Below are 25105 nucleotides of genomic sequence, written 5' to 3'. Positions count from 1 at the left end.
AGCAGAATATTCTTCCCCTTGACTGTGACAGTAAATTTCCTTACTACCTTTCCACTGGATGTTGAGCTCTCAAGGGGGTGAATGTCTTTCACCTCTTCTACCCCTAGCAAATACATGTTTGCTAAATAAATTAAATGAAAATGTTGGAGAATATATTATGGGTGTAAAGTTGGGGAGTGGTGGAGCGGATTTTCGTAACACTATTAAAATCCGGCATGGTTAAGAACAAACTTGACAAAAATGATGACAAAAGAGTTTATCTTAACCACTTTTACAATTGATAACGATGTCTGTATCTAGCACCAGAGAGTCCACGTGATTTACCGATGCATGCTCTACAGCTATAGGTAGACTTTGCTCACCAATGTTCTGCTATTCCCTGTGGCTGCCCCTGAGCCACTCTCATGACTGGATACCTTTGACAAATACCAATATCTCAATAGTTACTCTCAAATGGTTCATAAAAAGAAACAGTAAGTACAAGCGATAAAGCAAATGGGAGCAAACTTCGTCAATGGTGACCTTGGGTAAAGGGAATACAGGAGCTCTTTGTACTACTCTTGCAACTTTTTAAAATTATCATATCAAAATAAGAACCTCTGAAAATCTAAAAAATAATTTTCCCAGGAGATTCCAACACACACGGTCTAGTGTACTGGCCATGCTGGTACCATATTCTCTTATCAGCTGTTCCAAAAAGTACACTCCAAGCTTGGGTCTCCTTGCCTATCAGCCAATATCAAGGGACAAGGAGGCCCTTGGGTAGCAGGGCTCAGCCACAGCTTCTGGGCTGGGACAGAGATTAAATTATTTACTGCTTGAACAGTATTACTCAACACACAGGTATCTCCTACTGGTCAAAGCCCCAGTACTATTTCCCCACACCAGGCCCCCTACTTTCTTCAGTCAGCTTCCCTCTGGGTTCTTATTTTCCTTTTCCCAAGCTTAGCTATGGGGTCAGGCAAATTCTCCCCAGGACTCTTTTTTCTCACTGTCCCCCAGAAGAAGCGCAGAGACAGTTCTGATGGTAATAGCTTTGTTGCTATTGTCAATGGAGAGACCTACAGAGAGGAGGCAAAAACAACCATGAGGGAGTCACACAGATTCCAGAAAACAGAAAACTCACATCAGTAGTTACTTGGTCTGTAATGACCAGTTGCCAGCATCCTTTTATTTGTTCATCACTTCTATCTACTCATTCTAGATCTTCCCCACCCCACGAACCAGGATGCTTCGGCTTTCCTAGCCACTGTAAGTGGAACAACAGGTAGAAACCTGTAAACCATTCAAATGTCCCCATATCAGCCATTTCAGGAGACTGCCACACGAGTGTCACCCAACACTAAACCCTCACCTATAAGGTGAGATAAGTAAAGGTCATAGGAAGTTATCCCCTGATGAGAGACTTTCTTAACGTAAACCAACATATGATTGCTACCTTCCTCGGCTCCTGTTTTGTGTTAAGCTCCATGAGGAAGTCGGTGTATTATGCCCTATAATGTTCAACCCGTATCACTGATCGAAGCTTCTAAGACCCCTCTGTAAAGTCATGTCTTCAAGAACACCCAATGCCTTCTGCCTCCCCCAAAACACTTGCCTAGTTCCAGTCAGACCTCAAGTAGTGTGCAAAAAGAAATGACTTTGCAGAGCTCAGGGGAGAAGTGGGTTGTCAGGGTTGGTAGAACACAAAGGAAGGAAAAGACCAGCATCATCAAGAAAAGCTTACTCAACCTACAAGTCTTCAACATCCTTTGGTCTTAAATATTTTAACTTTTCACTAACCCTTAAGTCTCAGGTATGATGAAAGCCCTATACCATTACCCGTCCTATGCCTGGGAGACTCCTCTACAGGCCAGAAGGTGGGTCACAGGTGCCCCTAAGGCTGCTTCCAAGTCACTCCTGGTAGCCCGCTGATCACAAACACTTCAGGAAGGAGTGGGAGGCCCTTCTCCACTTTCCCCTACCTGTGACCAAGATTCACCAACTCCTACAGGTGAGAAGGCATCTACCGCACTGCCAAGGGACAGTAACACGACTCAGAAAAGGGGGAGACACAAAGTGTGCGGGTCCTAGAACCAGACCAGGACCCCCGAGTATTCCAGAAGTGACTGGACGAAGAATGCAAGGAACTCTGTCAAGGCAACGACATTGGGTTAAGAGGACTTCTCTAGCAAACAAAACTGCACAGAAGAGCACAGTTGAAGAAAAGGTGCCAAGGATGGTAGCTAACACTGAGAAGATCTCACGTAATTCCCTCACCCCTTGAAGGAAGGTATTATCCTTTTACAGTTCAAATATTTAAGTTTAAAGCTCACTGTAAGTGAAGAAGAAAATGATACGTTATAGAGGTACTCCTAGGCTAAACAAAAGAGGGAAAAAACCATCTATTTTCACTTATCCAGAGAGTAATCACATGATGCTATAAAAGCATGAGAACTACACTATTCAAAGGGTACAGAGGCCTGGGATCCACATTCCCATTGTTTACAGATGTTATGAAAAGTATTAAATTAAATAAAAACACAATGCTTTGTTCAGGCCGACTCCTTTCTTACTGCCCCCTCCACCCCCAAGATGACAAGAAGTGGATGCAGAGAAGGTATTTAAGAGAACTGCTCTAGGAAAGTGGAGTCTGGGTTGCTTAAACTAAGCCAAGATGTTGTGCAACCAGTCTTTACCTAAATTATTTTCCATTTCTTTACGAGTTTAGGAAGAAGCAGTTATCTTTATCAGGCTGAATATAGGGAATAAGGTCGCCTTTCCCTCCACACCAATGGAATCACCATCAAGTCGGTTTTGATTTCTTATACAATCAGACGGCAGAGGTGGTGTGGCACGGGGATCTCATTCTCAGCTTCACACATGAACGGATCTCACATCCAAAAAAAAAAAACAAAAAACAAAAAACAAAAAACTCTCGAACATCCGAGACCACGAACTTCCTTGCAACTCAAAAAGTCAGAGAAGCGGCCAAACAAGTTTCTTGCCAAATGCTTAGGGGCTACATATGTCCCTGGGCTACACAATGATACCAACTTTTAACATGCCTTCACAAACCACCATTGTGGTCACACACTCGAGATCCCGCCCCCCCTTTCTCCTCACAAATAATAAATGCAGGTTGCCTCGTGCAATTTAAAGCCAGACCTCACAGAAGCAGTGGCTCTGAAACGCGAGAGGAAAAGATCGGAGGGAGGCTATCCTTTTTTTTTTTAAATCGATTGCCCCATGGCGGTGGGAATAAAACCAACTCGATCGCTAGAGAAAAGTTAACTTCGCCGTGCCCAGCGGTGGGAATTTTTCCCTTAAGACTCGCAAAGCCCTCCCGCTTTTCCCACCACTGCCCCCCCTCCCCGCCCCCGGACCGCCCGGCGCTCGGCGGTTACGGCGGCCCCGGCCGGGCAGCGCCCGAACAATGACGCCAGGGGGAGGGAAAGTTCGCCAGTCTGAGGGGCGCCCGGGCTCACCGGGAGCCTCGCCGCCGCCCGCACCGCCGGGCCCCGGGTCACTGGGATTCGGTTCTTCCCGCTCCCCCACCACAACATCGAAACCACCAGGGCGCGTCCCAGCTCCCCGGAGCATCTGGCCCCAGGCGACCCGCAGAGCAGGTCCTCCCGCCGCGGGTCTCTGACCCCGGGAGCCCTGAGAGCAGGCAGAGGACCGGGAGGGAGGGGGCGCCAGGAGTGAGCACCGGAGGGAACGGCCGCAACAGTTATGGCGCTCAATTCCTGCCCGAGTGTAGCCGCAATCGAACCCGGCCGGCCGCCCCCGCCCCCCGCGCCGGCCACCCGGCGATGCCCCGGCCGGCCGAGGGGGCCACCCGTCGCCTCAGCTCAGCCCACACACGCTCTCGGCCCCAAGGCGTCGGGGACGCCGGAGGCCACCGCAGTGTGGAGCCGGAGCGACCACGAGCGCGGCGAGGCTGGGCCGGGACGCTGCGCTCCGCGGCGCCCGTTTCCACTCCCCGAGGCCGCCACTCCCGTTGCCCACCCGACGCGACGCCCCCAAGCCCGCTCGCCCCGCGTGCAGGCTCGGCGGCGCCTACCTTGGCGCAGCTCGCTCGCCGCTGCTTCCCGGCTCCACACTCGGGCCCGGCAACGTGCCGGGCGAGTCTAGTCCGGGTGGTAACCGCCCCCCGCGCCGCTCGCTTTCTTCTCTCCCCTCCCTCGCACCTGCCCCCTATCTCCTCCCCACCCCCGCCCCCCCGCCCCGCTGCCGGATCCGCCGGGGCCGCCCCCCGCGCCTCAGCTCCCGCCCTCGGCCCTCGCCCGCCCGCCTGCCTGGCCCCGTCAGGCCTCAGCGCTGGGCAGGCGGTTGGGCGGCGGCAGCGACGGCGGCGGAGGCGGCGGCGGCGGCAGCTGAAGCGGCGCGGAGCACTATTGTATTCCTGACACTGTGCGCTCCCACGCTCCGCCTCTTCCCCTTCCTTCCCTCTCCCCCCGTTCCACTCCCCCCCCAACGCCAGCCAACCGCCAGCAGCGCTCGCCCTACCCGACTGGCTCCCCGCCGTCCGCCTGCCGCGCGCTCTTCTGGCGGGCTGGGCGCCGAGGCCACCGCCGCGCGCCTCGAGGCCCCGCCCACTTGGTGCTCCCGCACCCGCGGCGCCGGGCTCCAGGTGGGTTCCTCTCTGCTCCTGCTGGGCGCGCTGCTGCGGGGAGGAGCCTCAGCCCAGCCAAGAGCCCGAGAGGCTGACGACCAAGAGGTGCCTTGGCTGTGTTGAAAACACTAAGCTTTTCGTGGCCCCTTTCAACTCTAAAGTTCTGTAAGTGGACCCTCCTGTATACAACCGATTGTCGGCCACTATTGATTTAAGTCGTTTGCGCTTGAATTACCCATAATAACCAAGCCAAAGTGGCTATTAACAGAATAAATTTATTCGATCTCAAGCACAAATGGTTTCTGATGTTGTGTGGCTTTTTGATGAGTCAACTTGGTGAGGCTACAGCCCCCAGTTATTCAATCAAACACTAACCAGGGTGTTGTTGTGAAGATATTTGGATGTAATTAAAGCTCCTGATCAGTTGATGTAAAGTAAGGGAGGTTATCCTGGATAATCTAGATGGGCCTGATCTTTCCTTTCTGACTGCGTGCTCTATAGATTTTGGATTTGCTGAGCCAGCCCCACAACTGTGAGCCAGTATCTTCTAATGAACGAATGAATAAATAAGTTTAGATATATATACACCTATTGGTCTGCTTATCTGGTGGAATCCTGACGCATACAGAAGTTTAAGCAAGAAACTCTTTACCGTGAACTCATATTGACATTTTCATTTACATTTCTAGGCTAAACAAAAGCGTGGGCTCTTTTTGTATTTTGTCTGTTTTCCATATTAAACACGTAGCTCAATTTGATAATACACAAACGGGTTAGTTCTAAAATATTCACAGTCCTTCAAACTTACCTCATTTTATTATACGTGACTTATTTTGAAAGAATTACAGATTCACAGGATCTGTAAAAAATGTTGCAGAGCAGTCTTGTATACTCTTCACCCACTTTTTCGCAATGGTAGTATCTTACATAACCAAGATATTGACATTGGTACCATCCACAGGCTCTATTCATATTTCACCAGTCTTACATGCAGTCATTTCTGTGTCTATGTATATGGTACTATGCAATTTTATCACACGTAAATGGAATCAGACTTTTTGAAATTGGCTTTTCTTCATTCAGCACAATTTCTTTGAGATCCACCCAAGTTGTTGCACTTATCAATAGTTCATTCCTTTTTATTGTTTAGTAGTATTGCCATGAATGTACTACAGTTTGTTCCTTCCCCTCCGCAGACATTTGGTCCGTTTCCAGTTTTTGCCTATTAAAAATAAAACTGCTATGAATATTCATGTAGAGTTTTTTGTGTAAACATAAGTTTTCACTTCTCTGTGACACATGTCCAAGAGTTCAATTGCTGAGTTGGATGGTATGTGTAAGTTTAGTGTTATAAGAAACTGCCAAACCCGTGAAAAAATGCTGAATATCATTATCAGAGAAATGCAAATCAAAACTACAATGAGGTATCACCTCACACCAGTCAGAATGGCCAACATTCAAAAGTCCACAAATGATAAATGCAGGAGAGGGTGTAGAGAAAAGGGAACCCTCCTACACTGCTGGTGGGAATGTAGTTCGGTGCAGCCACTATGACGGACAGTATGGAGATTCCTCAAAAAACTAAAAATAGACTTACTGTATGAACCAGCAATCCCACTCCTGGGTATATATCCAAAGGGAACTCTAATTCAAAAAGACACATGCTCCCCAATGCTCATAGCAGCACTATTTACAATAGCCAAGACATGGAAACAACCTAAATGTCCATCTACAGATGACTGTATAAAGAAATTCTGGTATATTTATACAACAGAATACTACTCAGCCATAAAAAACAAAAAATGCCATTTGCAGCAACATGGATGGACCTGGAGATCGTCATTCTAAGTGGAGTAAGCCAGAAAGAGAAGGAAAAATACCATATGATAGCACTTATATGTGGAATCTAAAAAAAAAAGAAACCACAAATGAATTTATTTACAAAACAGAAACAGACTCACAGACATAGAAAACAGACTTATGGGTACCAGACGGGAAAGGAGATGAGAAAGGATAAATCGGGAGTTTAAGATTTGCAGATATTAACTACTATATATAAAATAGATTAACAAAGAAGTCCTACTGTATAGCCCAGGAAACTATATTCAATATCTTGTAGTAACCTATAATGAAAATGAATATGAAAAGGTATATATGTATGTATATGTATGACTGAAACATGATGCTGTACACTAGAAATTGATGCAACCTTGTAAACTGACTACACTTCAATTTTTAAAAAATGGAAAAAAAAGTGAATAGAAAAAAAACTGCCCCAAATTTCCAGATGATCTGTATTATTTTACATTCCCACTAGCAATGTATGAAAGATCCAGTTTCTCCACATCTTTGCCAGCATTTGGTATTGTCACTGTATTTTTATTTTAGCCATTCTAATAGGTGTGTAATGATATATCTTTGTTTTAAATTGCATTTCCCCAATAGCTAATGATGATAAAACATCTTTTCATGTGCTTATTTACCATTTGTATATCCTCTTTGGTGAAATATCTGTTCATGTCTTTGGCCCATTACATTTTGAGAATTCTTTACATGTTCTAGATACAAGTTCTCTGTCAGGTATGTGATCTGCAAATATTTTCCCCAGTCTGTAGCTGGTCCTTTCATCCTCTTAAGAGATTTTGCGGGCCAAAATTTTTAATTTTGATGAAGTCCAACTTATCAGTGTTTGAATTTATGTTTCATGATTTGGTGTCATGTTTAAGAAAACTCTCATGTAGCCCTCGGTCCCACGAATTTTCTCTTATGTTTCCTTCTAAAAGTATTGTCATTTTATATTTCACATTTAAGGCAATGATTCATTTCGAATTAATTTTTGTATAAAATGTGAACTTACGGTTGAGGTTCATGTTTTTGCATATGTATGTCTAATGGCTCAAACACAGTTTGTTAAAATAACTATTTTTTCCTCCATTGAATTGCTTCTGCACCTTTGTCAAAATCAGTTGGGCATATTTCTCTGGGGTATTTCTAGGGTCTGTGTTCTGTTTTATTGTTCTGTGTGTCTATCCTTCTGTGAATACCAAACAGTCTTGATTACTGTAGCTATATATTTATTTATTCTTCTTTAAAATTGTTTTAGTCATTCAAGGTCATTTGCTTTTCTATGTAAATTTCGGAATGAGCTTGTCTATATCTACGAAAACCTTGCTGGGATTTTGATAGGAATTGTGTTGAACCTGTAGATCAACTTGGGGAGAACTGACATCTTTACTGTCTTGAGTTTTCCAATTCATGAACACAGTATGTGTGTCTCTCCGTTTATTTAGATCTTTGCCTTCTTTCTTCAACATTTTGGGATTCTCAGCATACATAACCTGTACATGTTTTGTTAAGTGTATACCAAATTTCATGTTCTTTGGAGTGACTGTAAATAATTTTGTGTTTTAAATTTCAGCTTCTTCATTCATTGTTCATTATTAGTATATAGAAATGTGATTAATTTTTGAGTGTTGATCTTGTATCCTTTGCCTTTTTTGAACCCACTTATTAGTTCTAGGAGGGTTTTTTTTTTTTGTAGATTCTTTGGGATTTTCTACATAGATAATCATGTTGTCTGTGAGTATGAACAGGTCTATTTCTTCCTTTCCAATCTGTATGCCTTTTATTTCTTTTTCTTGCCTCATTGTGCAGGCTAGAACTTTCAGTACTATGTTGAATAAGAATGGTGTAAAGCAGACATCTTTCCTTGTTCCTTTTCTTAAGGGGAAACATTCCAACTCTCACCATTAAGAAAATTTAGCTGCAGTGTGTTTGTGTAGATGCTCTTTATCAAGTTGAGAAAGTACTCTTCTATTCCTAGTTTGCTGAGAGTTTTTTCATAAGTAAATGCTGAATTTGGTCAAATGCTTTTTCTGCACAATTGATATGATCATATGAATTTTCTTCTTTAGCCTGTGGATACGGTAGGTTACACTGATTGAATATTAATTTTTTAACTGATCTTGCATAGCTAGACTAAGAGCCACTTGACCATGGGATAGCCCTTTTTAAACCTTTCTGGATCCTCTATCATTAATAGGTTGTCACAGATGTTTGTGTCAAAGTTCACGAAAGAAGTTTTGAGAGATTTTTTCATACTGTGTTTGTCTGGTTTTGGTATTAGGTGAACACAGGCCTCATAAAATGAGTTAAGAAGTTGTGCAAGAAAAAGTTAACATAGCAGGCCCCTGGTGGGCCTCTGGGAACTTGGATTTCAGGTGGGTTCCCACCATTCGAAGATCTGATAAGAGTGGCTCACTATGCCTAAACTGTTTGTGCAAATGTGATTTATGCTGGGACTAGAATTCAAGTCTCCTGATTGCTAAGATTTGCAGAAAAAGCGTCAACATAGCAGGCCTGACTGCAATCCTTTGAAAGGCCTGTTTGCAAGATCCGTTTTTTTTTTTTTAAGGAGTTTTAAAAAATTCTTCTGGAGGGGGGAGGTTGTTAGGTTTATTTATTTATTTATTTATTTTTAATGGAGGTACTGGGGGTTAAACCCAGGACCTTGTGCATGCTGGGCATGCACTCTACCACTGAGCTACACCCTCCCCCACCACGAGGTCCGTTCTTGAATAGCATCTGGAAACTTGGATTTGGGATGATTTCCCAGCATTCCCAGGACTGGCTGATAAGAGTGTCTCACTGTGCCTAAACTGTACAAACAATATGGTCTGTGTCCATCATCTGCTTTCCTTCTGGGAGTCTGGAATTTTGGTAAGTGCTGAGCAGAGGGTGCCTACATGACCAACCCCCAATAAATGCCCTGGGAACTAAGTTTCTAATGAGCTTCCCTGGTAGACAACATTTCACGTGTGTTGTCACAACTCCTTTGGTGGATGATTTAAGTACATAGTATGTGACTTCACTGGGAGAGGACTCTTGGAAGCTTGTGCTTGATTTTCTCTGGACTTCAGCCCCATGTGCCTTTTTCTTTTGCTGATTTTGCTCTGTATTCTCTCACTGTAATAAATACTAGCATTGAGTCTGACTGTATGCTGAGGTCCTAAGGGAATCACTGAGCCTAGGAATGGTCTTGCGGACCCCTGACACAGAAATGTTCCCTCCTGTTTAACATTCTGTAAGAGATTGTGTAAAATTTGGGTTAATTCTCTAAAAGTTTGGTAGAATTTTCCAGTGAAACCATGGGGACCTGGAACTTATTTTTCCCGAGACCTTTTAAATTACAAATCTAATTCCTTTAGTACTTCTTGGACTATTTAGATTATAAATTCCATATTGGTTGAGTTTTGGTAGTTTGTGGTTTTCAAGGAGTTGGTGCTTTTTTATCTAAGTTGTCGAATGTATACGCATAGGGTTTTCATAGTATTCCTTTCTTAAAAACACATCCATCACCTCACATATTTCCCCTCCCTTTTTTTCCTTTGGTGAGAACATTGAAGTTCTACTCTCTGAGCAATTTCAATTATACAATACAGTGTTATCAACTATAGTCACGATGGCATATATTAGATCCTCAGACTGTATTCATCTTATAGCTGGAAGTTTGTACCATTTTATCAACCTTTGTCCACTTCCCCTACCTCTCAGTCCCTGCATCCACTATTCTACTCTCTGTTTCTATGAGTTGTTTTTTTTTTTTAGATTTCACATATAAGTGAAACCATACAGTATTTTTCTTTCTCTGTCTGTCTTATTTCACTTAGCATACTCCCCCCCCAGATTCATCAATGTTGTCACAAATGACAGGATTTCCTTCTTTTTAAAGGCTGAATGGTATTCTTGTGTGTGTGTGTGTGTGTGTGTGTGTGTGTGTGTGTGTGTGTGTGTGTATAACACATTTACTTGATCCATTCATCTGTTGACAGACACTTAAGTTGCTTCCATACCTTGGCTATTGTTAATAATGCTGCAATGAACATGGGAGTGCAGCTGTCTCTTCAGCATAATGGTTTCATTTCCTTTGGATATCTACCCAAAAGCAGGATTGCTGGATCATATGATAGTTCTTTTTTTTGAAGAGGGGTCTCTAATGTCAAAGAAATATAATAATTTGCAAGTTTCTTTTCCAAATAGTGACATATTTTGTGAACATTTTGGTCAGGGATTGACTATGTATTTGCTATAGACAGACATTTCCATAACATCTTTCTTCCAAAGAATTTGGGTACTGGGTTAAGAACTTTATTTTCCTTTCAATGGCAGTGGGATCTGTAGAAAGCTGCCCTGGCTCATTTGTGATACTAGTCTTCTCTCTTTTTATCTTAGTCAATCATGCTATAGGTTTATCAATTTTATTGATCTTGTCAGAGAAACAGCTTTTTGTTTAATTGATTTTTCTCTATTATTTTTCTATTTTCAATGTCATTGATTTCTGCCCTTATCTTTATTATTTCCTTCCTTCTGCTTGCTTTGAGTTAATTTTATTTTGTTCTTTTTCTAGTCCCCTGAGGTGGGAGCTTACATGACTGATCTGAAATGTTTCCTCTTTTCTGATGGAAGTATTTGGTATTCTAAATTCCCATATCAGCACTGCTTTAGCTACATTCCACAAATTTTGATATGTTGTATTTTCATTTTCATTGGGTTCACTGTATTTTTTAGAATTTCCCTTGAGCTTTCCTTTTTGACCTGTGAATTAACGAGAATATGTTATTTGGTTTCCAAGTATTTGAGTATTTGGAGATTTTCCTGTTGACTTTGTTATTGATTCCTAGTTTGATTCCATTATGATCTGAGAACATACTCCATATGATTTCAGTTTCTTTACATTTGTTGAAGTTTGTTTTATGACCCAGAATATGAGCTATCTTGGTGAATGTTCACTGGTATTTGAAAAGAATGTGAGTTATGCTATTATGGGGTGGAGTGTCCTATAAATTATATCCTGTTGCTTTATGGTGTTGTTGAGCTATATAATCTTCCTGATTTTATGTCCACTAGTTCTATTGTTGAGGGGGTATTGAAGTTCCCAATTGTAATTATGGATTTGTCAGTTTCTCCTTTGTTTCTATTCATTTTTCCTCATGTATCTTGAAGCTCTCTTGTTTGGTGCATACACACTTAGGATTCCTATGTCTTCTTGGTGGCTTGACCCTTTTGTCAGTATGCAATATCCCTTTTTGTCCTTGGTAGTTTTGTTTGCTCTGAAGTCTACTTTATCTGATATTAATATAGCCACTCCTGCTTTTATCAATTAATGTTTGAATAGTATATCTTTTTCCATTCCTACCTATGTTGTATTTGGAGTGAGTTTCTTGTAGACAACATATAGTTGGGTATTTTTTAAAGGTTTTTTAAAAATTATTTTTAAAATTTTCTGGTGTACAGCATAATGTTTCAGTCGTACATATACATATATATATTCTTTTTCATTATAGGTTATTACAAGATATTGAATATAGTTCCCTGTGCTATACAGTAGAAACTTATTATTTATCTATTTTATATATAGTAGTTAGTATATGCAAATCTCAAACTTCCAATTTATCCCTTCCCACCCTCTTTCCTAGTTGGGTATTTTTAAAAACTATTCTGTGAATCTCTGTATTTTAATTCATGCATTTATACTGTTTACCTTTATATAGCTATTGATATCTTAGTGCTAAAGTCTAATGTTTTATTATTTGCTTTCTGTTTATTCCCTCTGTTTCTCATTCCTCTGCTTTCCTTTTTTTGCCTTACTGTAGGTTACTTGAATATTTTTTAGAATTCCATTTTGACTTACATTGTGTTTTTTAGTATATCACTCTGTATAGTGTCTTAATGTTTGCTCTAGGTATTAAAAGACACATATGTAATATCACAGTGTATTGTTGTCAACATTTTATCACTTCTAATATAGAAATCTTATTTTCATTTATGTCCCTTTACCCTCTCACTATTTAAATACAATTTCCTTATCTATTTCCTCCAAATACGTTGAACCCAACATCAGATGCTGCTATAATTTTTGTTTCAATAATCCATCATGATTGAAAAAAAGGAAAAGGATTATCTATTATATTTATCCTTATTTTTATACATTTCATTGTTTTCCTTCCTTTGTGAAGTTCCAAGGCTCCCTCTGTTATTTCCATTCTGTTTGGAGAGCTTCCTTTAGCCATTCATTAATGGTAAGTTTGCTAGTAAAAATTTTGTAAGTTTTCTGTCATCTGGGAATGTCTTTATTTCCCCTTTATTCCTGAAGGATATTTTTGCTGATCATGGAATTCAGATTTGACTATTCTTTTCTTTCATCATTTGAAAAATGTATCACTTCCTTCCAGCCTTTATAATTTCAGATGAGAAATTCACTGTCATATGAATCAGTGTTCTTCAACAGGTAAAGCATTTTTTTTCTCTCTAGCTGCTTTCAAGATTTTTTTCTTTATCTTTAGTTTTCAGAAGTTATTTATGATGTGACTTGGTGCGAATATTTTTTAGTTTTCCTGTCTTGGCTTCACTGAGCTTCTTGAATTTGTAAGTTTATGTCTTGTGCCAAATTTGGGACAGTTTCAGCCATTATTTCTTTGAATTCATTTTCAGTTCCATTCTCACTTCTCCTTCAATGACTTCAGTGATATGAATATTAACTTTTTTTAACATTTTTATTGATTTATAATCATTTTACAATGTTGTGTCAAATTCCAGTGTTCAGCACAATTTTTCAGGTATACATGAACATGTATATATATTCATTGTCACATTTTTTTTCTCTGTGAGCTACCATAAGATCTTGTGTATATTTCCCTGTGCTGTACAGTATAATCTTGTTTATCTGTTCTACAATTTTGAAATCTCGTCTATCCCTTCCCACCCCCCGCCCCCTTGGCAGCCACAAGTTTGTATTCTATGTCTATGAGTCTATTTCTGTATTGTATTTACGCTTTGTTTTTTTTTGTTTTTGTTTTTGTTTTTTAGATTCCACATATGAGCGATCTCATATGGTATTTTTCTTTCTCTTTCTGGCTTACTTCACTTAGAATGACATTCTCCAGGAGCATCCATGTTGCTGCAAATGAATATTAACATTTTTATTGTTATTGTCCAACAGGTCCCTGAGACTGGGGTTTTTCCCCCCTCATCTATTTTCTCTCTTTTGTTCAGATTGGAGAAATTCTATTGTTCTGTCCTCAAGTTCACTAATTCTATCCTCTGTCATCTTCATGCTACTATTGAACCCATCCAGTGAGTTTTTTATTTTGATTATTGTATTTTTCACTTCTCCACTTTCTGTTTTGGTTTTTTTTTTTTTTTTGAAACTTCTATTTCTTTGGTGAGACTTTATGTATTTCCCCATCTGTAATTGCTCATTGAAGCATTTTTTTTTATGATGGCTGCTCTAAAGTCTGTGTAAGATAATTCCAACATCTGATTCATCTTAGTGGTATATTTGTTAATTGTCTTTCCCCATTCAGGTTGTGATTTTACTAGTTCTGGGTATAATGAGTGTGTTTCCATTGTCTCCTGGATATTTTGGATTTTAGGAGACTCTAGATCCTACTTGAATCTTTTATTTTAGCAGGCAGTTACCCTATTTAGGTTTAGTGCACAGGTCTTAGCCTACTTTTGTGGGCTGTGGTTCCAATGACACTTTAGTTTTTAGAACTAAATATCACTGTGAGAGTGATATTCTGGTATGCTTTGTTTGTGTGCTATTTGAAGCCCCCTTGAGAGCTCAGGTGCTATTCCCCATTGTAGTTCAGTTCTTAGATCTTCAGGCATGTTGATTTAGTCAGTTTTATCTTTGGGTCAGGTGTCTTTTCAGGACTTCCTATGAAGATTTAAAGAAACCCTTTTTCCAGCAACCTCCTCTCTGAGCTCCTTTCTTCACTCTCTAATTGAGAGAATGAGGGGCACCAGTTGCTACTGGCAGATGAGAGTGAAAGTCTGGACCCCTCATTCTGTCTCTACTGACATGGCAGCACTGAATAGGGGAGCACCTCTCTAGATCCTCTCCTTATGCTAGGTGGGAGAGGAGTGGCAGACGTCCAGCTCCCATCCCATGCTGGAAGTGCTAACCCTGGCTACCTGGTGCTGCTGGTGGGCCATAGCAGTGTAGATTCTTTGCTGGGTATCTGTTAATGTCACTAGGCAAGCATAGCACCAACCCTCCCTCTCCTTGCGGCTCCAACTCGCTCTCCCTGGCTGGGGGGTGGGGGTGGGAGTGGAAGGCGGAGGAAAGTCCTTCCCCAGGCCACCTGATGCCATTGGGACTCCCCCTCAGTCTCAGCTTGTGCTATTTCAGGGACGGGAAAGCATTTCCCCTAGCTGCCTGCAGCTACTGAATGGGGGACCTAAGTCTAGTGTCCCTACTCAGAAGTTGCCTGCACCACAGGCTGGGGTCAGGTGGGTGTTGTCAAAAAGGTTTCTCTCCTACTGAACTGGGTTTCTCTCCTTTCCAGGTGCTTTGGCCAGAAAGAACAGGTATTTCTTTGGCTTTGTTGTTTTTTGTTTATTTGTTGTTTTGGTCTGCTCTGCTTGGAGATTCTAGGTTGCGGGCTTCACCAGCACCCAGTCTGGAATATTGAGAAAAGGGGGGAGTCTACCTCCATATTTCCTCAAGTCCTGAGGTCTCTAGCCAGCCCACATTCCTCCTTCCACCACCAGAGTCTCTTTATTATAGATTTTTGTATTATTTCCAGGGATTTTAGTTCTACTTAGCAGGGAGGAGCAAGGAGAAATAAGTCTATGCCATCTTGTCTGGAACCTGAAGTTACGTCATATTTTAAAAGACACTAACAAAGCGGGGAAGGTATAGCTCAAGTGGTAGAGTGTGTCCCGGGTTCAATCACCAGTACCTCCTCTAAGAAAATAAATAAATAAACCTCCCTCTACAAAAAAAGAGAAATTAATGAAACAATTAATGAAGAGATGTCTGTTTCAATTGGAAAACAGAAAGAGTTTGCCATCAGGAGTCATGAGATGACTTTAAAGCCCAAACTATTCCCCCTTCTTCCTTCCTTCCTTCCTTCTGTCCTTCCTTCCTTTGATTTGTAAAATAGAACTGTTAATGCTTGGACTTCAGTGGAGAGATACTTTCAGAAGGCCTAGGGGACTGTGTATCTCTCTTTGTTAAGCCACTCGTTGATGAAACTGGATGCAGGATCTTTAGACTGCCTGTGTTATTGTGCAGACACTATGGTGGTGTAACTTGGCCAGAAATGGGCTCAGGGGACCAAAAGTGAAAAGGCCAAAGAAATATAGAGAAGTGAACTATCACTCTTGGCAAGACCGCCCTTCTTTTTTCTCGCCCATCTCTCTCTTACCCATCACACCAATTTCACATGTGATAAAAATCAATAATAGGCCCCATTTTCCTTAGACAATTAAAATAGGTACTCTCCACACAAGTTCATCTGTCTGTGCACTATAATATATATGTAAATCCATAGACAAATAGTCTGGGAGAATACAGACCAAATTGATCATGGTAGTTACCAGTGGGGAGTAGCGACCAAGTATGATTTTAGATTTATCTCCATTTTTTTCAGGGAAAATAAAATGGTATTGTTTGTGTAATTAGCAATTAGTAATGAAACAAAACCACCCGTGCATCTGCCAAGCCACATGAGAGGGATTGATAAGGAAAATAATTTAAGATATGCTCCCTTTTCCTCAGTCAAAAATTATTTCAAACTCGTGAAATCTGGTGACACCTAACCTTTGTTGAGAACCTTACCACTAGGACTCACTGGAACATTTTCAGATAAAATTTAGAAAACTGCTAATTTTTCAAACAAAAAAAGCAATTGTAAACACACGGGGATTTTATCTGCACTCATGGTTGAAATGATGACATGTAAAATGGTCTTCATATGCACATAAGTAAATACAAAGCAAAATTCAGTGAGAGAGTAGAGTCAATGGTGATATATTCAGGAGCACTGGTAAACTCAGTGATTATTTGCTTGATTATTTACTATGTGTTGATACTCAAAATAATGCTATCAAGTACAGACAGTCTGTAGAAAATATTGGAGAGAACTTTGAATTCACAAGATTTCACTTGTGAAGGCTATATTCATGGGAGAAGACAGAACATCAATTTGTGTGGAGAATCGACTGTGTTCTAAGTGTTTAACTCATATTTTTTCATCATGTTCTCTGAAATCCTCACGATGGTAATCATTATCCCCATCTCACAGGTAAACAAACTGAGGCTCAGAGAGAAAATAACTTCCCCCACATCATTAGTAGACAGTAGGTATGCTTCAAACAGAATGCTTTCTACCCTTGTGTAGGTATCACTGTTTAAAGCATTCACCATTTTTACACCAAGGGAGAGTAGAAATAGTTGACTAATCTAGCCCAGTTTTCATTGAATATTTATGGTATGAGGAAATGATTTACACATGAAGAAGTACACATCTATTCCTTGAAATACTTCCTTCCTTTTTAGGTGTTAACTTCAACTGAATTGGAGAACTGATTTTCTTACCAATAAACTGAAAACAGTTTAGTGGAGTCAGGCAATAGCATACACCCAATGGATGAGCTATAATCAATGAAGCTTCCTTTTACCAGGTGGTTAATGACATTTCCAGACCAAATATGGATTAATGCTGATGCCACAGATTGATAATATTGGCTCTCTCTCTTCCTGGAAGCCCGTCTGGGCTTGTGATTTATTTTCACAAAGAACAAAATGTTCACTGATGGAAATTAAAAACAAAATGAAACACCAACCAACACCATTAGTATTACAGAGCTATGCCATAGTTCCCAGATCTAGATGGGGACTAACCTAGATGGGGAAGGTGTTTTGTAGATATGATTTACGTCTATAATCAATTGGCTTTAAGTAAGGAAGAGTATCCTAGATAATCTGGGTGGGCCTGATTCAATCAGTTGAAGGCCTTCAGAGCAGAACTGGGGCTTCACTGAAGAAATCCCACTCCTGGACGGCAGCATCAGCTTGTGCCTAAGAGCTCCATCCTGACTATCCTGACACCCAACTCTCTACAGAGTCCAGATTTTCAACTTGCCTAGCCAGCCCCTACAATCACCTAAGCCAATTCACTGGGACTGTTTCTCTGGCAGAATCTTGAGTGATTCAATCACCATCTTTACTTTTATATATAAATCCAGAATCTCTATGTACTTAAGACAAAAATGAACTTTCCCTGAACTCTGCCCTCTCTGCTTAGATTGGATTTTTTGAAATCAGAAACTTCAAAAGGAAATGAACTGTCTGATTGTGGAGACTTCTCATCTTGAGAGACCAAGCATTATTTTCTGTATTAGAAGTAAACTGCAAAGGGAGGGTGTAGCTCAGTGGTAAAGTGTGTGCTTAGCATGCATGGGGGCCTGGGTTCAATCCCCAGTACCTTCATTAAAAATAAATAAATAAACCTAAGTACCTCCCCCTAAAAAACCCTAAAAATAAAATAAATTTTTTTTTAAAAAAAACTTAAAAAAAAGATGTAAACTGCACCAGATGTGTGGCTTAGGAAAGAGTGATTCCTATTGGAAACCATCTTCTGAGTTCTCAGAAATCTCTATATCTGGCTTTCTGAAGATATAAGGACCAGCATCTTATGAGATCGAAGCCCCTAAAAACTGCTCCAGGCCTTCTACGCTCTATTCAAGTCCATCCGTAAATCCTGTATGTCTGATGGGATACAAGAACTAGTTGGGTTTTTGTTTGTATAGTTTTCATCACAACAGCAATAATTTTGTTCCTGAAGTTCTTCAGAAATCTCTTGGGAATTTTTGACTTTTCTGGGAGATCTTCCCCAAATGATCTCCCATTCTTTATCCCTCTGAAGAAGCTTTTGGGTTATTTTTGGAAATGTTCTTAAACTTTTCCCCTCCCATCTGTTTATAATGTATTCAAAACTATGCAGATTGTAAGTTTCATGAGAGTTGCTTACCCCACATCCGTCCTTTTCATCTTACTGTTAGAACCTCAATTTTTCATGGAGATGAGGTGCCCAGTAAGAATACTCACCTCCCCGAAATCTCTAGAAGGTTAGAAAGGCCATGGGATCCAGCTCTGGCAAATGAGATGGAAGAAGTCTACTGAGTGTGACTTCTGGGAAAGTTATTATTTTCCTGCTGGAAAGGTACAGACTTAGCTGACCTTTTGCTATTCACCTTCTCCATTCTTTCTACCCTTAATGTGGTCACCATACTTAGAGGTATGAATGCTGTGTTACTGGCATAAAGAAAAAGTGACATGCTTAGGATGGCGGAGCAGGAAGAGCCTAGGACCTTAAAGACATCGTGGAGTTGTTGGGCTGCCCAGCTACCTAACTCAAGACTTTGTTACCAAAGACCCATCACCTCACTTCTTAAGTTCCATACTCATAGGTATTCAGTCAGAGTAGAGTGGAGTCCCTTAAACGTGTTTATATTCGTATTCATCCAACCAGTATTTATTTGCCACAGGCAGTAAATTTGGCTACCTGAGGCCAACAGAGGGCAGCGACGGAAGTCTTGGTGTCTGTCCACAGTGAGTTTTGTGTCATTTGAGAAAAATAAGACACAAGAAACACAGTACTTCAGGGTTTTGTATGATTACAAAGTGCTAACACTGAGATTAGAACTTTTACTTACTTTGTTCCACAGAATACTCCAAATCAGGCATAAATCTCATTTAACAGAGGAGGAAACTAAAGACCTGACAGTTTGTGGAGCTCTACACAGGTAGTACGTAGCAGAATGTAAGTGAAACAGAGGTCTGACCCTTCACAAATCCACACTTGTTCTTTGCAACTCTGACATGACTAGTCCAAATGATCAGGGGTCAGGGGCTTAATGGAGGAGATAGAAAGTGGGTCAGTCCTGAAGGAATGGCAGAATTTGAAGATTTGGGGTAAGCTGGAGAGGAAAAGGGGAGTGTGATCAAGGGATGGCAGGCATGGAGAGGAATGTAAGCCAAGACTGGTTGTCATTGATCACGACTATTTGAAAATCAAGAGATCAAACAGCTGAAGTGGAGAACTGAGTTCTTCAAACAAGTAAGTATCATCTGTTGATTTATCTCAATATCCTGTGATAGATGCTGTGGGCTAGACCAAGGTTAATTTTGTGAAAGTACCTGGCATGTGTCGCTGCTCAGTTTTTGATGTTTTCGTTCTTTAAGAAAGTGGTTCCATTTTAGATACAGTAGTTTGTAGCTGCTAATCCCAAACTCCTAATTTATCCCTTCCCTCCCTTTCCCCTTTGGTAACCAAACGTTTGTTTCCTATGTCTGTGAGTCTCTTTCCGTTTTGTATATAGATTCATTTGTATCATTTTTTTTAGATTCCACATAGAAGTGATATCATATCTTTGTCTGACTTCACTTCAATTAAAAAACAAAGAAAGTGGTCCCAGACTTGAAAATGAAGGCACGCATCATTTGGATTACTCCAAAAGCTGACAATCTAGCTTGGGAGAGAATGAAATCATTCAAGAGTTCAACAATAGGTGGGGGAAGGTATAGCTCAGTGGTAGAGCACGTGCTTAGCATGCACGAGGTGCTGAGTTCAATCCCCAGAACCTCCACTAAAATAAATGAATTAAATAAAAACCTAATTACCTCTCCCACCTCTCAAAAACAGACTGATTAAAAAATAAATTAAAAATAAATTTAAAAAAGAGTTCCACAAAAGAAAGTGTCACAAGATGACATCATATCAGACTAATGATAACAAAACCAGCCCCAGAGGTTATGCTCTTAACTACTATGCTTTTTGCCTTGCAGTGTATGGGATGCGTGGGAGGAAGCAAGCAGAGATCTTAAGTAGGGGGTCCTCGTGAGGAGGCTGATGTAGCAACCATGGGGTCAATGGCACACGTTAGGTGGAGGATGGGCATGAAGAAGGAGAGGATGGAGAAGAGAAACATTTCAACAACAGGGCTAGTTAAGAGATGCCTAGTGGGGGGTGGGATTGGGGGGTGAGCATTCTAAGACGATCCCCAAATGTCAATGGTATAACTAAGATAAGTGCATGTCATCAATGGATCCGAGAAGGCCAAGACAGGGAGGCCATCTGGGAAGGAGAAATATGATGAGTTCAGTTTAGTACGTGGTGAGACCAGGAGAACTATTAAAATTTAACTACTCAAGTGAACATATTGGGTAGAGTTGAAGATTGAGCAACAGCAGTCAGATGAACGGCTCTGCTTAGTGATGCTGGTGGAGGCTGGGAGAAAAGTTCACGGAGCTAAAGGAAGGGACACAGAGATCAAAGCAGAGGGCTCACGACTGAACTTTGGACCATGATGATAGCTGAGGTGGAAGAAAAAAAGGGCAGAAAAAAAATGAAAAGAGGAGATAACCAAACAGACTAAGTATTAAAGAAGTAGGAAAAATTGTGGGGAGGGTATAGCTCAGTGGTAGAGCACATGCTTAGCATGCACGAGATCCTGGGTTCAATTCCCAGTACCTCTGTTAAAAAAATAAAGAAGGAACAATTGAGTCTAGTGCAGTGCCTAGCCCAAAAAGCAGTACTCAGTGAATTCGTGGATAGTGGATAACTGTGTCTCAGATCTTGACAAGGAGATTTAGAGGCATTCTTCTGAAATATAAGTGGCATTGACACTCTCAGTATAAAGGGGGAGTGATGCACAGCAATAGAAGATGTGCCACTGACTTGATAGTTCCTCTTTGGGGGGGGGGCAGAGGTAATCAAGTTTATACTTGTTTATTTTAATGGAGGTACTGGGGATTGAACCCAGGACCTCGTGCATGCTAAGCATGTGCTCTACCACTGAACTATACCCTCCCCACACATGTTCTATTGATGATGATGGCCCAGCTCATCCCTTCTTCTTGAGAAGATGTCAAGAAATAAAGAGGGAGGATAACATCTGAGAGGGACTAAGTGATTAACTTTCCCCACAAGCCCAAAGCAAGTAGTAGACTACTGTTTTATTTGAACTCAGCCTGAGCATCAACAAATCACCACTTTGGCTTTCAGGCAACGTGTTTCCTCATTGAATAAAACAAACTTGAATATGAAAACACATCAGAAGACAATTTAAGACAGAAACTGCTGTGCTTTCCTTTTTTTTTTTTTTTTCAAATGGAGGTAGGTACTGGGGATAGAACCCAGGATTTGTGCATGCTAAGCTTGCTCTCTACCACTGAGTTATACCCTCCCCCTCCCCCGCTGCGCTCTTATCTCTGTTTCCAAATGCATACCACTGATGTTCTTAAAGCTCCCCAGGAGCCTCAGTGAGCAGAGACCAGGGTTACTATTTCAACACAAAGCAGGGGAGAAAAAAAAGTAAATATTGTAGAATGTTTTTATTCCAAAGTCAATCAAGGAGAGTGCATGAAGAGAAGAATTACAGAAAAGACTAAAATCTGATAGAGTAGAATGAAGCACTGGATGATGTCATTCAGACAAAAATATTTATTACAGATAGATCACATTACTAAGCTACTCTCTAGAATACAGAGATCTAAGCCTTGATTTGAGGAACTAACAGTCTAGGACAAAGCTTCTCCAACTTCAAGGTGCGTATGAATCTCCTGAACATTTTGTTAAAAGGTAGAAGCCTGCAGACAAAAAATGTTGCCTGCCATTTCAGTCGACAAAGAATGCTGCCCACCATCAAGCCATCAGTCACTGCAGCCGCTCCCCCAACCCCCACGGTGCACCCTGAGGGGAACTAAAGATGGAGAAAAACAGGATACTGGCCCTAGAGAGTTAAGATGCATATCTCAGGGATAATTTCAATGAGCCCAGACTCTTGCGTCTTCCCATATATAGAAAAGCACTAAAATCATTAACTTGAGATGTCTGAGTTTTTTCGTGATTAGCAGTAACCTTTTGATGTTTGCCTATATATATATATATATTTTTTTTTTCCAGCAAAACCTCTTATATATCCTGACTCCACCCTTACCTCTTTGGAGCAGTTCCGTAGAGCTATCTGAGAGTCTGTCTCCCGTGCGATAGTCCTCAATAAGGTCCCCAAAGAAAACATAACTCGTTACTTTTAGGCTGTAAGTTTTTCTTCAGTTGACAGGCTTATTCAACAGATCTGGAGTGGGGCCTGAGAGTCTAACGAGTTCTAGATGGTGCTGATACTCATGGTCCACAAGCCACACTTTGAGTAGCAAGGGAGGCACGGATAAAGAGATGAAGTAGGGGGGAGGGTATATATAGCTCAGTGGTAGAGCGCATGCTAAGCATGCACGAGGTCCTGGGTTCAATCCCCAGTATCTGCATTTAAATAAATAAATAAACAACATCTAGTTACCCCCCAATTAAAAAAATTTTTTGAATGGAGTAAAGAGTCACAGGAAATCTAGACAGAGTGACTGTGTGAGCACCAAAGAGGGACTGTGCCTTTCTGAGAGTTAGAAAAGGCTTCATATAGAAGGAGCCTCATGAGCTGAGCCTTGTTCTCTGGGTGATCACAGGGGGAAAGTCAGAAGGCTCACACTGTAGTGTGGTGATTATGGTTTGAGTTGGACAGGCCATCTAAATTTTCTGACCCTCAATTTTCTCATCTGTAAAATGAGGAATTGAAAATATTCAGATGCTTCACAGCCCTAAAACTAGATGACTCTAATGAGATACATTTTAAAATCACTTAATATATGCTCTGTTTAGAAGTTAGGGTGAAACAGTATGAAAGGTTCTATGAAGGAGCCTAACAAACGGACCTCCATTTGACAAATGAAAGTACATTAATCAATAAGAAAACAGCACTTAAGTCTTAACAGCCTCTTATAGGTGTTTGCTCCTATTCAGTTGCCTCTTTGTAGGTGGGTGTATGTCTTTGCAACTGAACTACTTTAAAAGAACACCATACTCACTTTGCTTGGCATGATAATACTTAACATCCATAAAGCCCCTTTCATTTTCAAGGCACTTTACAAACATCCATTAATTACTGGCCAAGTTACTTTTCATTAGTCCAATTATGAGTGGACAGATTAAACTGAACTGGGGAAGGCAGGCCCCAGAGGGAGGATCAGAGCTGAGAGGAGGATGCTGGGCTCTCAGCTACCTGTGCGCCTGCTCCCTCAACATCTATTTGTAGGTGAGAACCTGCCCAGACCAGGAAAGCACCAAAACACTTTAGAAAAGGAAAAAATCCTGCTGTTTCTGGACATCTTGCTGGAATTTGCCACTAAAAGCCAAAATGGCAAAAATGTCAAAGGAGAGAGATGAAGTAGAATACAGGTTTATTGCCTCCCCAGTTGAGTAGGACTGATTGCCATGCTCCTCAAACACGCTACCCAAAAAAGCAAACCAAGTCAATAGTGAATGACTCCATTTTTTGCAAAAAAGTTTTCATTATTAAAATTCAAATGCAATTTGGCTTTTTTAGTGTTACACGTTTAAAGGATGAAATATTTTCTAAGATGGAGTTTGAAGGAATAATCATACCCTAATTATGATATCTTCTCTTCCTATGAAAAGCAGTTAAGTATGTCCCTTTTAAATGAGAAAAACAAATTTTAACACTCAGCACAGCAAGAATTATCCAATAAGTAGGAAGTAATTTTTGCTACTGTCTTTCTTGTGCAGTTCTGTTTTTTCCCCAAATGCTTTAAATGTACATGTAGAAGCTTTATACATAGAAATAATGATAATATATGTTATTTTAAAAACCAACCAATCTGCAGTTTCTCTGATTTATGGGCTAGGAGAGGGAGAGGTTGGGTACAAAGGCTGGTAAATTTGGTAGTAATTTAAAAATAAGGTCCATTTGTATAAACCTGAAAGAAAGTATATTCCAAACAATTCACTATTTTCTTAAATATGGGAGAAAACATGCCTAATCTTAGTAAGAATTCAATCATAATAAAATGTATCTTTTAACAAAGAGAGTATTATAACGGAAACTCCTTAGATTAGAATAGATTTTCTACTTCCTTTGCATTTCTCCAGTGTTTGTACACACATACATACACACACAAGGCATACAGTTCATTTCTCATTAACATGAGCCAGAGATCAGACTACTGTATTTTACTTTCATCATTAAAAAATTTGTGTCACGATCAAATTTTGGTACATGTATGAGTAAATATATGTTATAGAAGTGCGCTTCAAAAATTAGCGTTGAGCTATTTTCATTTTAACAATATTTATTACAAATCACGTTTTATAAACACTAGATAAATTACATACAAAAGCTAGACATAAATATATAGAAGCAAAAACAGCAGTACTATTAACACAAGAGAAATAAGCTAATATAATGTCTAATAAACGTGTAACTTAATCAAATTGCTAAATTTTCATTGCTAATACTTTTTCATGAATTCAAAGGCTATTCAGAAATGAAATGCAGAATACAATCAAGGTTTAGAATGACAGAAACACGGTAGCGCTACTTATTCGAAAAAAAAATCCTTACAAACATTCAGAAGCCAAAGAACTGTCCTAAAAGACAAATTAAACTTGGGTAAAAGCTCTTAACCTAACTGAAGAGTATAAAATTTTAGGCTTTGGTTAATAGATACTAAACTTAGTGGACATTTTAAAATTAGCATCTCCCTTATATGTAATATTCCTGAGTTTTTGCTAAAATACCATAGATAAAATAAAGAACTCAATTTACAATATTGCATAATTTTGTACTATATTTCTGAAAAACAAAAAG

The 25105-nt window shown here is 40.4% G+C and overlaps 1 protein-coding gene across 6 annotated transcripts in view; it reads right to left on the bottom strand.

Moving 5' to 3' along the window:
• The window catches only part of JADE3 (jade family PHD finger 3), a 138694-nt gene extending 134115 nt beyond the window's left edge, over nucleotides 1–4579 (bottom strand). For 3 of the 6 annotated variants that reach the window (XM_032475920.1, XM_032475919.1, XM_032475915.1), the window contains exon 1: nucleotides 4046–4351. The gene's annotated coding sequence lies outside the window, so the exon portion shown is untranslated. Of the gene's footprint in view, nucleotides 1–4045; nucleotides 4353–4491 lie in introns of those variants that run through there. The other 3 variants (XM_032475918.1, XM_032475917.1, XM_032475916.1) reach the window with 2 other exon arrangements.
• Between the last annotated feature and the right edge of the window lie 20526 nt (nucleotides 4580–25105).

Source organism: Camelus ferus, chromosome X (assembly GCF_009834535.1).
Source record: "Camelus ferus isolate YT-003-E chromosome X, BCGSAC_Cfer_1.0, whole genome shotgun sequence".
In the NCBI taxonomy this organism is placed as follows: domain Eukaryota; kingdom Metazoa; phylum Chordata; class Mammalia; order Artiodactyla; family Camelidae; genus Camelus; species Camelus ferus.
The sequence above is the reverse complement of the archived record's forward strand: the minus strand, read 5'-3'. Positions and strand labels throughout refer to the sequence as shown.